Source organism: Leptodactylus fuscus, chromosome 2 (assembly GCF_031893055.1).
Source record: "Leptodactylus fuscus isolate aLepFus1 chromosome 2, aLepFus1.hap2, whole genome shotgun sequence".
Classification (NCBI taxonomy): domain Eukaryota; kingdom Metazoa; phylum Chordata; class Amphibia; order Anura; family Leptodactylidae; genus Leptodactylus; species Leptodactylus fuscus.
This window is the reverse complement of record NC_134266.1, coordinates 129,785,704-129,800,549: the sequence shown is the minus strand read 5'-3', so window position 1 is coordinate 129,800,549 and position 14,846 is coordinate 129,785,704. Positions and strand designations below refer to the sequence as shown.

At 40.7% G+C, this 14,846-nt stretch overlaps 1 protein-coding gene across 1 annotated transcript in view; it reads left to right on the top strand.

The window, feature by feature from the left end:
• The first annotated feature begins 13,342 nt into the window (after positions 1 to 13,342).
• The window catches only part of LOC142195098 (mannosyl-oligosaccharide 1,2-alpha-mannosidase IA-like), a 107,041-nt gene continuing 105,537 nt past the window's right edge, over positions 13,343 to 14,846 (top strand). Inside the window, exon 1 of the mRNA XM_075264623.1 lies at positions 13,343 to 13,706. The gene's annotated coding sequence lies outside the window, so the exon portion shown is untranslated. The remainder of the gene's footprint in view (positions 13,707 to 14,846) is intronic.

Genomic DNA, 14,846 nt, shown 5'->3' with positions numbered 1-14,846 from the left:
CTTGAACCCTTGTGCAGCCTCGGCTCTGCTACATCAGAGCCGAGGGTGCGCTTGAACCCTTGTGCACACTCTGCTTCATCAAGCTAATAGAATGCATTGGCCAGCGCTGATTGGCCAATGCATTCTATTAGCCCGATGAAGTAGAGCTGAATGTGTGTGCTAAGCACACACATTCAGCACTGCTTCATCACGCCAATACAATGCATTAGCCAGTGCTGATTGGCCAGAGTACGGAATTCGGCCAATCAGCGCTGGCTCTGCTGGAGGAGGCGGAGTCTAAGATCGCTCCACACCAGTCTCCATTCAGGTCCGACCTTAGACTCCGCCTCCTCCAGCAGAGCCAGCGCTGATTGGTCGAGTTCCGTACTCTGGCCAATCAGCGCTGGCCAATGCATTCTATTAGCCCGATGAAGTAGAGCTGAATGTGTGTGCTTAGCACACACATTCAGCTCTACTTCATCGGGCTAATAGAATGCATTGGCCAATCAGCGCTGGCCAATGCATTCTATTAGCGTGAACTGAGTTTGCACAGGGGTTCTAGTGCACCCTCGGCTCTGCTACATCAGATTGCTACATCTGATGTAGCAGTGCCGAGTGTGCATCAGATGTGTAGTTGAGCAAAACTGACTCAGCACTGCTAAGTCTCTGCATTCACATAGGAATGCATTGGCCAGCCTTCGTCCAATCAGCGCTGGCTCTGCCGGAGGAGGCGGAGTCTAAGGTCGGACCTGAATGGAGACTGGTGTGGAGCGATCTTAGACTCCGCCTCCTCCAGAAGAGCCAGCGCTGATTGGTCGAGTTCCGTACTCTGGCCAATCAGCACTGGCCAATGTATTTCTATGGGGAAAAGTTAGCTTGCGAAAATCGCAAACTGACAGGGATTTCCATGAAATAAAGTGACTTTTATGCCCCCAGACATGCTTCCCCTGCTGTCCCAGTGTCATTCCAGGGTGTTGGTATCATTTCCTGGGGTGTCATAGTGGACTTGGTGACCCTCCAGACACGAATTTGGGTTTCCCCCTTAACGAGTTTATGTTCCCCATAGACTATAATGGGGTTCGAAACCCATTCGAACACTCGAACAGTGAGCGGCTGTTCGAATCGAATTTCGAACCTCGAACATTTTAGTGTTCGCTCATCTCTAATAGTTATATGTGGCATATAACTATATAGATAGTTATATGTATAGTTATATCAGTGGATTCGTACAAGTGTAATATGTGCACATTTTCTTGCTCATATTACAGCCACCCGTACATGTGCCATTCCTCATCTATATGTGGCATCTGGTGGTAGGTTGGGGGTCTCTCATTCTAGATATGTGATATATATGATATATGAGATAGATGTGGGTTTCAAATATAATGTGGCTATGCCATAAATGTATTTAATGGTAAAACCACTTTAACCAAGTTCAAGGAGATGTTCAGCAACTATATTCTACCGTAAGTGCTTGTAAATCATTGATGTCAGCTTTGTTTTTCAAATTACAGGGTAGAAAAGTACATTGCCATTTATCTAAGATAGGTTGTCTCACGTAGAGATCCTATACTCTTCGCCTGACTGCTGGAACCTCTGATGATCATTTGTTGCAGCCTGGGGAAGTTTAGTTTGGCTGCTGCAAGGAGAATTAACTTATTTCTTGCCAGCCAAGGAAGCAAATGGGTAACCATATAATCTATGGATAAGCTGGGTCTGGCAGAGAAAGAGCCTCTTTGACTTATAAAGGGATCGTCAGACTAGACTTCCTGAATTTGAAGGAATGCCCCAAGTAGCACTTGGGGCTTATGTGCATATTTCTAAAATGCAGAACTTCTCAGTGCTGGAGAATCAAAGCGCAATACATAGGTACCAATGGAATCTGTGAGAACTGCCCTACAGTACTATGTTCGTCTGGAAGTGATGTATCTGCTGACAGACTCCTTTTAATGAGTCTCATAGGGAAAGGGATGAGAACTGTTGAGCTTTCTAAATAAAACAAAATTGCTGAAGCCTAGTAAATCAATAAATATATCAATCAAAATATATATGTATATATACAGTATATATATGTGTGTGTGTGTGTATATATATATATATATATATATATATATATATATATGTATATGCAAATGTTTCTAACAGGTGTGAAAAAGTGCTTGTTATAACACTTATATTTTTTAAAGTATTCTTTGCATCATTTTTCAATACCTGCCTAAACTTTTTTGCACGCCACTGTATATTTAAACGGAATGGGGCACCCTGAATGGGGCTCTTCTCTCAATGGCATACACTATATGGGTGGACATGTTCTCTGCTTCTGTAGCATCACCATGAGGCCACAAGCTGAGTTGTTACTTCTCTATGCTAATACGTTGGGCTGATTTAAAGTCCATTAGGACGGTTAAGGCATGCTTGAACAGCATTAAATAGTGACATTCAAAGTTGTGCTGCAGACACTGAATTGTAACATTCTTCAGCTGCACGCCTTGCAGACATTCATCTCTGGTCCAGGTCATCATCTCAACAATGACAAGATTTTTGTTCTTTATTTGATTCGCCGCCTAGCAACTGTTGGTGGGAGATGGAGACTGCTCTGCCAGGCAGCTGTTATAGGCAGCCCTGTCTCTTGCAGTTGCTATGTGATGAATCTATTTACAGTGCAACCCCTTTCTTTTGCCTTTTAGGACAAAATTAGAATAAATTATTAAATTATTATAATAATGTTATTATTAATAAGAATTTGAACTGCAGAAATATAAGATTATATATATATATATATATATATATATATAAAAAAAGAAAAATTATAAATGTATAGTAAATATATATATATACTGTGTGTATATATATATATATATATATATATATATATATATATATATACAGTATGTCCATCTGGAGCCTATTTTTTGTGTTGCTGTGACCTCACATAACTATCTCCAAACAATTAGGTATGAAAAGCCTAGATGGCAGGAAATTTGTCCAAATAACCATCCTTCTTCTCTCGGTCTAATGATGTGCCCCTTCTCAAACTCTGTCACTGGGAAAAAAAAAGTCTTTTGTCTTTGTTTAGTTGCCTAGTAGTAAGAGGTGCATTACCCAAAGGTAGCCTCTGAGAATCTTGCTATTGTGCAGCAGGAAAAGTACTTTCTTGCCCTCTTGTGGCAGGACCCAGTGCCTAACCAGATCCCGCCTGTAATAATTTACATATCTGCCTTTGACATAACTGTATGCTGAGTTTTGCAGCAATATACCATTTCTATCTGAGTGCTTTATTTTTTTTGTTAATGATTGTAAAGTCCATAAAATACCTTCCAACCTAATACATATTACTTCTAGTTTAAGTACTGCCATATCTATATATATAAAACTCAAATTCTGTAGTAGTCTGCTCTATACAAATCTACAGTTCTCACCCGATTTGGGTGAAATTTGGCACGCCCTCTCTCCACCCACAGGAGCAGAATACACGTTACATCTCGCTAGCATCCCCCCGTCATGAGATTGGGGCCCCCAAAGTTATTCCCTATACATATAATGGGGAAATGTGAACGGGAAAGTGCTGAGGGAAAAACAACAGTTGTGACTGACAAGGATGGATTATAGCAACGGCGCCAAAGAGTCGCTGCTAAAGGGGCCGCACCACCACCCACAACACACAATCATGTCACAAACACCATATGAACATCACACAGTCAGCACACATACACCAACCCTCAAGCACAACACCACACAAATGCCACAACACACCACACAAACACCACCCCACAAATACCACATGCACACCACACACACACATACACACACATGCAAGCACACTCAGATGAATGAACACTACGCATATGGACGAACAGAGCACGTGTACTCATATACAACTATCGCACGGATGGACACTCGCACTGCGCACGCACAAACAGATGGATCACATACGCACATACACGCATACATATACACGGACCATGCACGTGCATGCACACACGTGTGCACACGTGCATACAAACACATGGATCAAACGCGTGCACACACACATGACACGCACTGACAAAACATGTCTGGTATCCTTAGTGGCTGTTTGATCACTACAGTATTTTTCATGGGCCTCCAGGCCATGGATTTAGCAGTTCCTTAGATTTCTTTGTGCACAAAGCTGTGAATTTTGGCAATTATGGCTCAGATTTACAATGGAAATGGGGGACTATTTTCCTAGATGCACCAGAAGGTTCTGCGAAAACATTTTTAATTAATTTGCTGCTTGCAGAAATTGGCTTAAAGAGGACCTTTCACCATATCTGGGCACAGGCAGTGTTATATACTGCCAGAAAGCTGACAGTGCGCTGAATTCAGCGCACTGTCGGCTTTCCCGATCTGTGCCCGGTGTAAAGAGCTTACGGCCCGGTACCGTAGCTCTTCTATGGTCAGAAGGGCGTTTCTGACCATTAGCCAGAGACGTCCTTCTGCCTCGCGGCGCCAATCGCGCTGTGCTGTGGAGCGGGGAGGAACGCCACCTCCCTCTGCTCACACAGCTTGTCCGTAGACTAGCACTATCAGGAGCGGGAGGGGGGAGTTTCTCCCCACTCCACAGCAAAGCGCGATTGGCGCCGCGAGGCAGAAGGACGTCTCTGGCTAATGGTCAGAAACGCCCTTCTGACTGTAAAGCGCTACGGTACCGGGACCGATAGCGCTTTACACCGGGCACGGATCGGGAAAGCCGACAGTGTGCTGAATTCAGCGCACTGTCAGCTTTCTGGCAGTATATAACACTGCCTGTGCCCAGATATGGTGAAAGGTCCTCTTTAAACAATGACATTGCCTTGGCTGTTGCATCGTCTGGGATTGTGGCCACTCTTTTAGATGGAGGGCGCACGGCTCATTCAACATTAGGATTGCCCTTTAATTTAGCGCTGTCTGTAATATCACTTAGGCTGGGTTCAGACGGGGTTATTGGTCCGGATTTTGACACGGAATCAAGCGTCAAGAAAATGCCTCCCATTGAATTTAATGGGTACCTTTTTCTGCAAGCGGATTGCTCCTGAGAGTGAACAAGCCGTAACGTATCTATTGGAGTTCCTGAATTCTTTGGAGCCTCCTGGAATGCCACCGCATAAGCTCACTTTTAAAGGAGGCACAAAAATTTTGCTTTGGAAACTTGACCCACCAAAAATGTATAATGGCACAAGATTGTGCATTAAGAGTCTCATGCCCAATGTTATTGAAGCCACTATTCTTATGGAAAACTCTAAGGATCTATTCATACGGAGTAAACGTGCGCTCATTTTGGCAAAATACATATGTAAAAATAAGACTCCCATTGACTTCAATGACATTTTTTACACGTGTAAAAAATGCACAAAAAAACATGATTCATTTTTTGAGGTTTTTTGCGCGTGTATTCTTTTCACATGTATTTTGCCAAAATGAGCGCGCATTTACTCTGTGTGAATGGACCCTAAGGCAGCAAATGTTTTCATTCCGTGTATTCCTTTGCTATCAAGCGACAGGCCCTTCAATTTTAAGCGTCTGCAGTTCCCAATCTGACTTGCATTTGCTATGACTACAAACAAAGCACAAGGTCAATCACTTAAAGTAGCCGGCATTAATTTGGAGAGCCTGTGTCTTTCAGATGGACAGTTGTACGTTGCTTGCTCGAGAGTGGGTAACCTCAAAAATCTTTCATATACAGGTATGCACCTGAAGGTAAAACAGGAAACATTGTTTAACAAAAAGGACCACAATATATAGTTGTGTAACTAGAAATCAATTCTTTGGTCCATGACCTACTTGTAGATTACACTGGAGGGAGGGGGGAAGGGTTGCACTATGTTGTTATTTGGGTGTAAATGTTTTATATGTTTGCGTAAGGGGCATAAATTTGAATTTTTATTAAAAAAAAATAGTTCAATAAATAGTTGTAAAAGTTTATACTACATAATATGTAATGAATATATAAAATCACTAAAAATGTTGAAATTAAAAAAAAGTTGTTCACATCAATGTTACAGCAAACTAGTAAAATGACAAAATAATACAAATTTAAAGTGGGAAAAAAAGATTTACTGTAGCTCTCTGAAAATGTCACTTTTAGTGTGACACGGAAAATTTTACTTTAGCATAACCAACAATTTAACATATTTTCTGCGAGCGAAGCCGCGGGTATTCTACTAGTATTATATATATCTCACTGATATTTAGACACTTATATATTTTGGCATAATCAAGATAAATCTTTATAACATGCCTAGATTCCAGCAAAATACATATGCCTAAAGCAATATCATAACATGCCACCATATGAAAATCTGTAATGTATAAAGCAATGCTGGTTTCCTTCTCAGAATCTGTGTATGATTTATCTATATTTCACAGACAGGCTTTCTTGGGAGTTAGAGAGAATTTGTCTTTTTTTTTTTTGTTTATTAACACCACACGGTGAAATATACCAAATTTTTCTAATGTATTTTTATTGTCTGATTGTATATTTTTATTTCTATTTTATGTATAATGATTATGGGGGCCGCCACCATGCCTGAGGGCCAACAATAGTATGGCATGGACTCATTGAGGTCATTCTGGGAATGCTCTGCACAAGGAGATGGAGTAGATAGATCTGTAATATCATGTAGTAGATGTAATGAAGAGTCTGACTGCCTTGTCTGTAATAGTCAAAGAAGTGACTGCTGAAAAGAAAAGCCTATAGAATTGGCATGTGCTAGTATATTATTAGGCTTACAGATTTAATACTGAGATTTAGTACTTTTTATAAAAATACTGACATGGAAATTTTTTTAAAAAAAATCACCTATATATGTTTAACACAAAAACTTAGTTTAAAAAATAGGTCATTCTCTGGTGATGTTTTCCCTTTAAATCTACTCTCCCTAGCCCCCTCCCTTTCTACGTAGGATCATTTGCCTCAGCATATGTGCAGAAATGACCTGATTTTCTTACTGGTTGCTTAGTAATGCATGCTTTATAATTCTTCTTTTGCTGTAATAGATCTCCATACAATGTAAGGCTATGGTGACACTACAATTATTACATTCTGTTGCTCTCAACCGTCATAGGATGACAGCAATTGACTTTAATAATTGTAGAGCAATGGATGCAGACAGAACCACCTCCATCAGCATCCGACCATATTCACTAGAATGTAAAAAAACGTGACAGACGCTATATTCCATCATGGTAGTTTAGTTTTGCTATGGAAGAAGGAGTCTCTCTCCCATCAGAAAAGTAAAAATCAAAGTAAAAGTAAAAAGTAAGAAACCTCTTGTCAAGTTTTTTACATGAGTTGAATGTAGACAGACACCTGATGGAGGGGGCTCCATCTGCATCTGTGATTTAAGTAACAGTAGGATGAATCCATCCCAAGAAGGTGGAGCTGCAGTGGGGAGGAAGACCAGCAGACTGAACCACCTTAGACTTAGTATGTCTACCTTAGGGCTAGTTCACACATGAATAGGGGGTGGCAGAATTTGGTCCAGACAAAAAACCCTTCGGGAATTAGGAAAGTGTTTTTGGACATGAGGCGGTTTTTGGCAAAAACCGCCTCAAAACACCACCAGGCAGTTTTTCCCTCCAGCAGAGTGAATGGACCTTGAAAAACTGCCTGGTGGTTTTTTGAGGCGGTTTTTGTTAAAAACCACGCCGCGGTTTTTGGCAAAAAGCCGCTAGCGATTTTCCGCCTCCCATTCACTTGTATTGATTTCCTGAGGCAAAAAAAACGCTAGCGGAAAACAAACGCTAGCAGTCTTCATAGACCACTATTGTATGGAGGCGGATTCCGCGTCCAAATTACGCCCCACTGGCCCCGTGTGAACGAGCCCTGAGACTTCCTGTTAACACTGTAGTTAATTTGAAGACACCGATCATTGCTGTTCCTAAGGCTAAGTTCACACTGAGTTTTTTGGTCAGGGTTTTGGCCGAAATCCACCTCCAAAATGCTTCTGAGTCTTTTCCTCTAGCATTTTTTTTCCGCTAGCGGCAAGAAAGAAGCGAGATGTTCATTCTTTTTTGAAGCCTGAGCGTTTTCCGGCTTACGGCTTCAATGCAAGTCAATGTGAGCCTGTTTTTCTTGCTCACGTTTTTTGGCAAAAACCTGATCAGGAAACGCCAGGTGGTTTTTTAAAATATCATTCATGACCACATCCCAAGAGGAAATGAATCAGGAAACTCCTTGAAAAACACCTCAAAAAATGCTTCAGGAAACGCTTCAGATGGCAAAAACGCCTCAGGAAACTCCTCATGCATTTTCCGGTCCGGTTTTGACAATGCCAAAACCCTGAATAAAAAACTCTGTCCCTGATATATCCATTGCAGTCTCAGGCCTTACTATAACTCCTAGGTAGCAGGCCCGCTGCCTCGGGGTTATGTTTGACTCAGACCTTTCCTTCACTCCCATATCCAATCACTTGCACGCTCACGTCATCTTTACCTCAAAAACATCTCATGAATATGCTCTTTCCTTACCAGAGATACATTAAAGACTCTTATTGTGCTCTGATTCACTATCGTCTTGAGTACTGTAACTCCTTACTAATCAGTTTTCCCCTTACTAAATTCTCCCCTCTTTAACTATTCTGAATACAGCGGCCAGGCTCATCTATTCTAGACACTACAGCGATGCCTCTGGTCTGTGCCAGTCACTACATTGGATGCCTATTCATTACAGAATACAATATAAACTTATCACCCTCATCCACAAGGCACTCCATAATGCCGCACCTCCCTACATTTCGCCCAACCTGTGATCTCTGTTCACTCAATGACCTAAGACTAACATATTCTATTATCAGAACCTCCCACGCTCGTATACAAGACTTCTCCCGAGCTGCACCACTTCTCTGGAATGCTCTATCCTGGACAATCAGATTAACTCCCAATTTCCCAGGCCTATCAAATTCCTAATGTAAACCCTTCCATACCATAATTAGAATCCTAAAATGAACCCTTCTGTGTTCACGTTCCCACTTTACCCCACACGATATGATGCCACTTCAGGCTAACTTTATATGTCTAGGCACCATCCACATGTTAAAGGACATGACTGGTGACGGCTCATAAAGTTTTATGTTTGTGTTAATGACAGTAACCTCTATTACAAAATTGTCTGAATACTGTATAAGCAATGCCTCCCCTGCTACCTCCTGTGTCACCCCCTCCACCTCATAGATTGTAAGCTCTTGCGAGCAGGTCCCTCAGTCCCATTGTGTGAAGTGACTATTTCTTTATAATGTATCTTTTTGCCTGTACTTGAACCCTACAAATTGTACAGTGCTGCGGAATATGTTGGTGCTATATAAATAAAATGTATTATTATTATATTATTATATGATTTTGTGCTCCTGCCTGAAAAGTTGGCTTAAAGAGTTCTATCATTGGATTTCCGCTATTTTAGATAAACATATGCTTGAATAGCCTTTCAAAAACATATAGTAATGGCAGGCAATTATAGGCATGGAAATAATTGTGTTATTTGTAAAATAGCTGCTAACAAATGCACAGGTCTTATATGTATGAGCTTACTGTAAGAGGGAGTGAATTTATAAACACAATAGCAGGAAAAATAATATCAAAAGAGCCGAACCACTATTTGTTCGTTGTTTAACCGCTCATAAAAATTTAAATAAAAGGCGATCAAATCAATAAACATCACCCACAATGGTATATTTACCATTTACATCTGTACCTGCAAAAAAAGGATGCATGCCCGTGTACAGAATAAAAAAATTACAGGTGTGATAATATGGCAAGGGGTTTTTAAGGGGTTAAAATGTAAAAAAACCCCAAACGACTATATAAATATTACTGTAATTGTACTGACCCATAGGCTACACATGACATGTCATTTTGGCTGCACAGTGAACACAGTTAAAACAAAGTCCATAAGAAAGTTGCATTTTTTCTCCAGTTCCACTCCATTCTGATTTTTTTTCCAGCTTCTCAGTACATTGTACAGAATATTAAGTGGTACCATTACAAATTACAATTTGTTCTGCAAACATTAAGCCCTCACATGGCTTTGTGAACATAAAAATAAAAAAAATTATGGTGTTTGGAAGACGGAGTCAAAAGTGAAAATTGAAAAATGCATGCAGGTAGGAAGGGGTTAATCACTATAGCGACCTTTGACATAGAAAAAATATTTTTACATATATTAGTAGTTATTGTGAGTTACAATAAATGCATTAAAATTCAGGCTACAATTGCAATCTTCATTACTAATCCTAGTTTCAGACTTTTCCTTTGTGGCCATGTATAGCACATACTAGATGTGTTACCTGCACCAAGGATACTGCTGAATTCATCATCAGTGGGGTAGCTATAGTTTGGTAACTTGTAGCAGTTTGTGATCATTTTTTTGTTACAAATCCGTTTATTTATATATACAGATTCGCAATGGGTGGATACCAGGCGTAGATGTGAACATATCATAAATGCTGTCAAAGAGGACCTTTCAGCACCTCCACCAATTCAAGATCTTAGGATCTGTTAACCCCTTCCCGCCGATGGCATTTTTTGATTTTCGTTTTTCGTTTTTGACTCCCCTCCTTCTAAACCCCATAACTTTTTTATTTCTCCACTCCCAGAGCCATATGAGGTCTTAATTTTTGCGGGACAATTTTTTCTTCATGATGCTACCATTAATTATTCTATATAATGTACTGGGAAGCAGGAAAAAAAATCAGAATGGGGTGGATTTGAAGAAAAAATGCATTTCTGCGACTTTCTTACGGGCTTTGGTTTTACGGCCTTCACTGTGCAGCCAAAATGACATGTCCCCTATATTCTGTGTTTCGGTATGGTTCCAGGGATACCAAATTTATATGGTTTTATTTACATTTTGACCCCTAAAAAAAATTCCAGAACTGTGTTAAAAAATTTTTTTTCTAAAAGTCACCATATTCCGACGGCCGTAACTTTTTTATACGTAAGTGTACAGGGATGCATAGGGTGTCTTTTTTTGCGGGGCCGGGTGTACTTTTTAGTTCTACCATTTTCGGGAAATGTTATTGCCTTGATCACTTTTTATTAACATTTTTATCAGAATCAAAACAGTGAAAAAACGGCGGTTTGGCACTTTCGACTATTTTTCCCACTACGGCGTTTACCGAACAGGAAAAATATTTTTATAGATTTGTAGAGCGGGCGATTTCAGACGCGGGGATACCTAACATGTATATGTTTCACAGTTTTTAACTACTTTTATATGTGTTCTAGGGAAAGGGGGGTGATTTGAACTTTTAATTCTTTTTATATTTTTTTAATATTTTTTTTAACTTTTTTTTTTATTTTTATTTTTGCATTTATTAGACCCCCTAGGGGTGTTGAACCCCAGGGGGTCTGATCACTAATGCAATGCATTACAATGCTAATGCATTGCAAAAAAGCATCCTTTCTTTTGCAGGCTGCATAGACCAGCCTGCAAAAGAGAGGATTTGCAGACAAGCCTGGGAGCCTTTTACAGGCTCCCGGCTGTCATGGCAATGGGACGTCAGCCCTGGAGCATGCTCCAGGAGCCAGCGATCCCAGCCAAAATGGCGGCGCCCATGCGCCGCCGGGAAAATGGCGCCTCCGGGGACCGATCGGAGGCATTAGAGCCGGTTGTCTACTGCTTAAAGCAGTAGACACCCGGCGGCTATGGCGGCCGCCCGGCTCCCGGGCGGTCACCATAGTTACAGACCCGACATGCGCCGTACTATTACGGCGCATGTCGGGAAGGGGTTAATATTTGCTGCTCCACTGATTCCAGCATAGTTGTAATTTCCTCAGTAGCCCCCCACCATTCTTGAGCAAAAATCACAAGTAGTTTTGATGTCTAATGCGCTATTTAAGCTCTGTACTGTCAGAAGGGCGGTGTCAGGCAGGGGGCGTGATTCAGAGCTCCAATCAGAGGCAGCCAGTGTCAGAGCTCCGAGTTACAACCTTTGCCTGTTCCTGCCTGACACCTTCCTCCTGACAGTACAGAGCCTAAATAGCATATCAGAAACTAAAACTAAAAGCATAAATTGCTCAGGAACAGTGGGGGCTTGAGAAAAAATTCCAACAGTGCCAAAATCAGTGAAACAGAGCCTATTAATTGATGCTGGAATTGTTGAAGATAGAAAAAGGTTCTCTTTAACAGAACAGAAAACAAACAAATCAGAAACCAAAAACAAAACAGAAGAAAATTTAGATTTAATAAATTATGCTGATACCTTCTTTTTAATTATGCTTTTAGAAAGCAAATACTGTTTATGGCTAAGGCCCCACAGACGTCCCACAGCAAAAAAGTGCTGTGGGAAAAATCGTGGTCGCAACGCATTGCCATTCTTTCTTCTGCGGAGTTTTCCTTTGTGGACTTTGTTACATCTATACATATGGGGAAACCGCCAGCGTTTCCATAGGGATAATTGACATGCTGCAATTTCCAAAACCGACACAGCGTGTCCGCACCGCAGTTTTTACCGCAAAGTGGGATGGGATTCGCTCGAATCCCATCCACTTTGCCCTTACTGTAAAACGCCATGATTGTTTGTGGTGTTTCCATCCCGTGGGGCCCCGGCCTAATACAGTTATCAATCTGAGCACAGATTGGAAGATTTACTACCTGCTCATACCAGTTTTACCATCATTTTTTCTTTCTGCATTGCTGATATATCATGTATCATTAATGTATACTGGATCATTAAATGTAACCATAAGGCTTCTGTTAGATGTCTTAATGCGAACGCAACCTGTATCAAAGCCATCTGAAAGTGTTCTGAGAATAATTTGTAGCACATAACATACTTTCCCCAACGTTGTCATAAGGTTATATTTTCATGAGATTATAGCAATAATGTCTGGACACTATAGGTTATTTTTAATCCGAGTGGATGCATTAGGAAGTGGTCAGAGCCAATTATTTTATCCCCAATTATCATTATTTCCCGCTGTAAGATCTCCTATATTCTTCTTATTAGTTTCTTCCTTGTATAAATGAGATATACTGTTGTTCCCTCGACAAAAGCACAGCAGTGTATTATACATTGTTAAGATTGTAATTCTCTAATTACATGTCTGGGATAATTCTTCAGCTAAAATTGAATGCAAAAACCAAAACATTTCTTCCGATGAATTAGTCATATAAAATAGTAGTTTCCAAGCTTCTCCTGCACTCCTGGAGCTCAGCTCTTCCCATTGTACAGACCTGTCATTGCTCCTAGGGATGTGACAGAGTGAACCTCAGGCTGCACACGGCCCCTGACATGTAAAGGCCATCAGAACAATCCCATTAGGACCAGCCTATAAGAAAGCCCTGTGTGTGACCAATCCAAGCCTGCTTCCAGCTAACCAATTGCAGCCTGCTTTACATCCAATCTACTAAACTGCTTGGATGGGGTTTAAATGTGGTACCTCCGAGTGATGCCTAGTATAGCAGGCACATCTACACACTTTACTGCACACATTGCATCTGGAATCCAGTTTATGATTTATTCAATGAATCTGACCGCTTTGCTAGAAATAATGCACGCACACAGCAGACAAGCTGAACAGCTCATATAAGGCAACTGTATGTGTTTGCAGTTAGTGCTCGAGTTCCCAAATGTAGACAATTATGCAGTGCCGGGATAAAGCCTTTCATTGGGAATTATCAGCTGATCTGGCAAATGGAGCATGCAGCCCTATTGAGGAGACTGAGGAATTCTTGTGTTTGAAAAGAAGCGGCTCCTGATCCTGCAGACACACAAAGCAATACATGCAAGGTAAGAAAATGAATGGCGTAGAATAATACCACAGCTCCTATGTCTTCCCCATAGCTGGGATTCCATGCTGTTATGTCTTTCCTCTGTGTGACCACTCTTGTCAATTTTACATGTATTAAACTAGCGATGAAGTGGTCAGTGAGAACCCATAATAAAGCTACCTTTATTTTTTCTTGCTTTAAGAATAACAAGGGAAGCCGCTACATCCCAGTGATGTCTATACCTTTCATAGTCAAGAGTGTATATTGCTGTCATTATAATTCAGTTTCTGTGCTGGGTGTGGATTAAGGGATGTATACATATAGCAACCACAAACTGACTTATAATAGCAATAATCGCTTTGTGTGATTGGTAAAATGGTATCGTCATTACTGACAAGATCTCATTGTGGGGAATATCATGGGATTATTCTGTTATCATGAAAAAAGTCCCTTCAAAATTCTTCCTATACTTGCAAAATGTTTTAAGGTGTAAATGACCATTCAGCCGATAACCCTATTGAGAATTTTTTGGTGTCTATCTGATGGGGAACGGAATTAAACCCAACTAAAGAAATGATTGTATTTGCAGGGGAGAATCTGTCTGCACTGGGATCGAACTCTGGTCTCCAAATGTTTCTAGGTGCTTGGAATGTCTATTTTCAAAGCATCACTGGCGTCTTGATGTTGTATCCTATTAGTGTAAGATATCAGGAGCGAGGGTAATAGCGAAGTATAAACACCTTAGGATTTATTGATCTAGAAATGTAATAAATGTTAATTGTCAGGCTGGGGGGGCTCTAGGAATCCAGTATATTTTGGCCAATTCCTGCCCCTTAAATCAATATAGTGACTGCTTACAATAAATTCCCAGGTGGGTGTTTTTGTAAGTGCTATTTTTAGACACAAAACACAGAATTTATAGTAGCCACAAACAGAATTTCACCTCCTGGAGGAAATGTAGCTCCCATTTTAGGCTTTACACAAAGCCCCTCCACAGCACAGTATGTTTATATAGCATCTCTGTAGGAAAGTAATGCAATCTAAACCCATCAACCCTATAATAACTTTACATCCATAATTACTGTTTTCACATTGTGTCCCATTGTCAATCCTCCTCCCTAGCCATCACATACACTCTGCATGATGTACCCTACACATA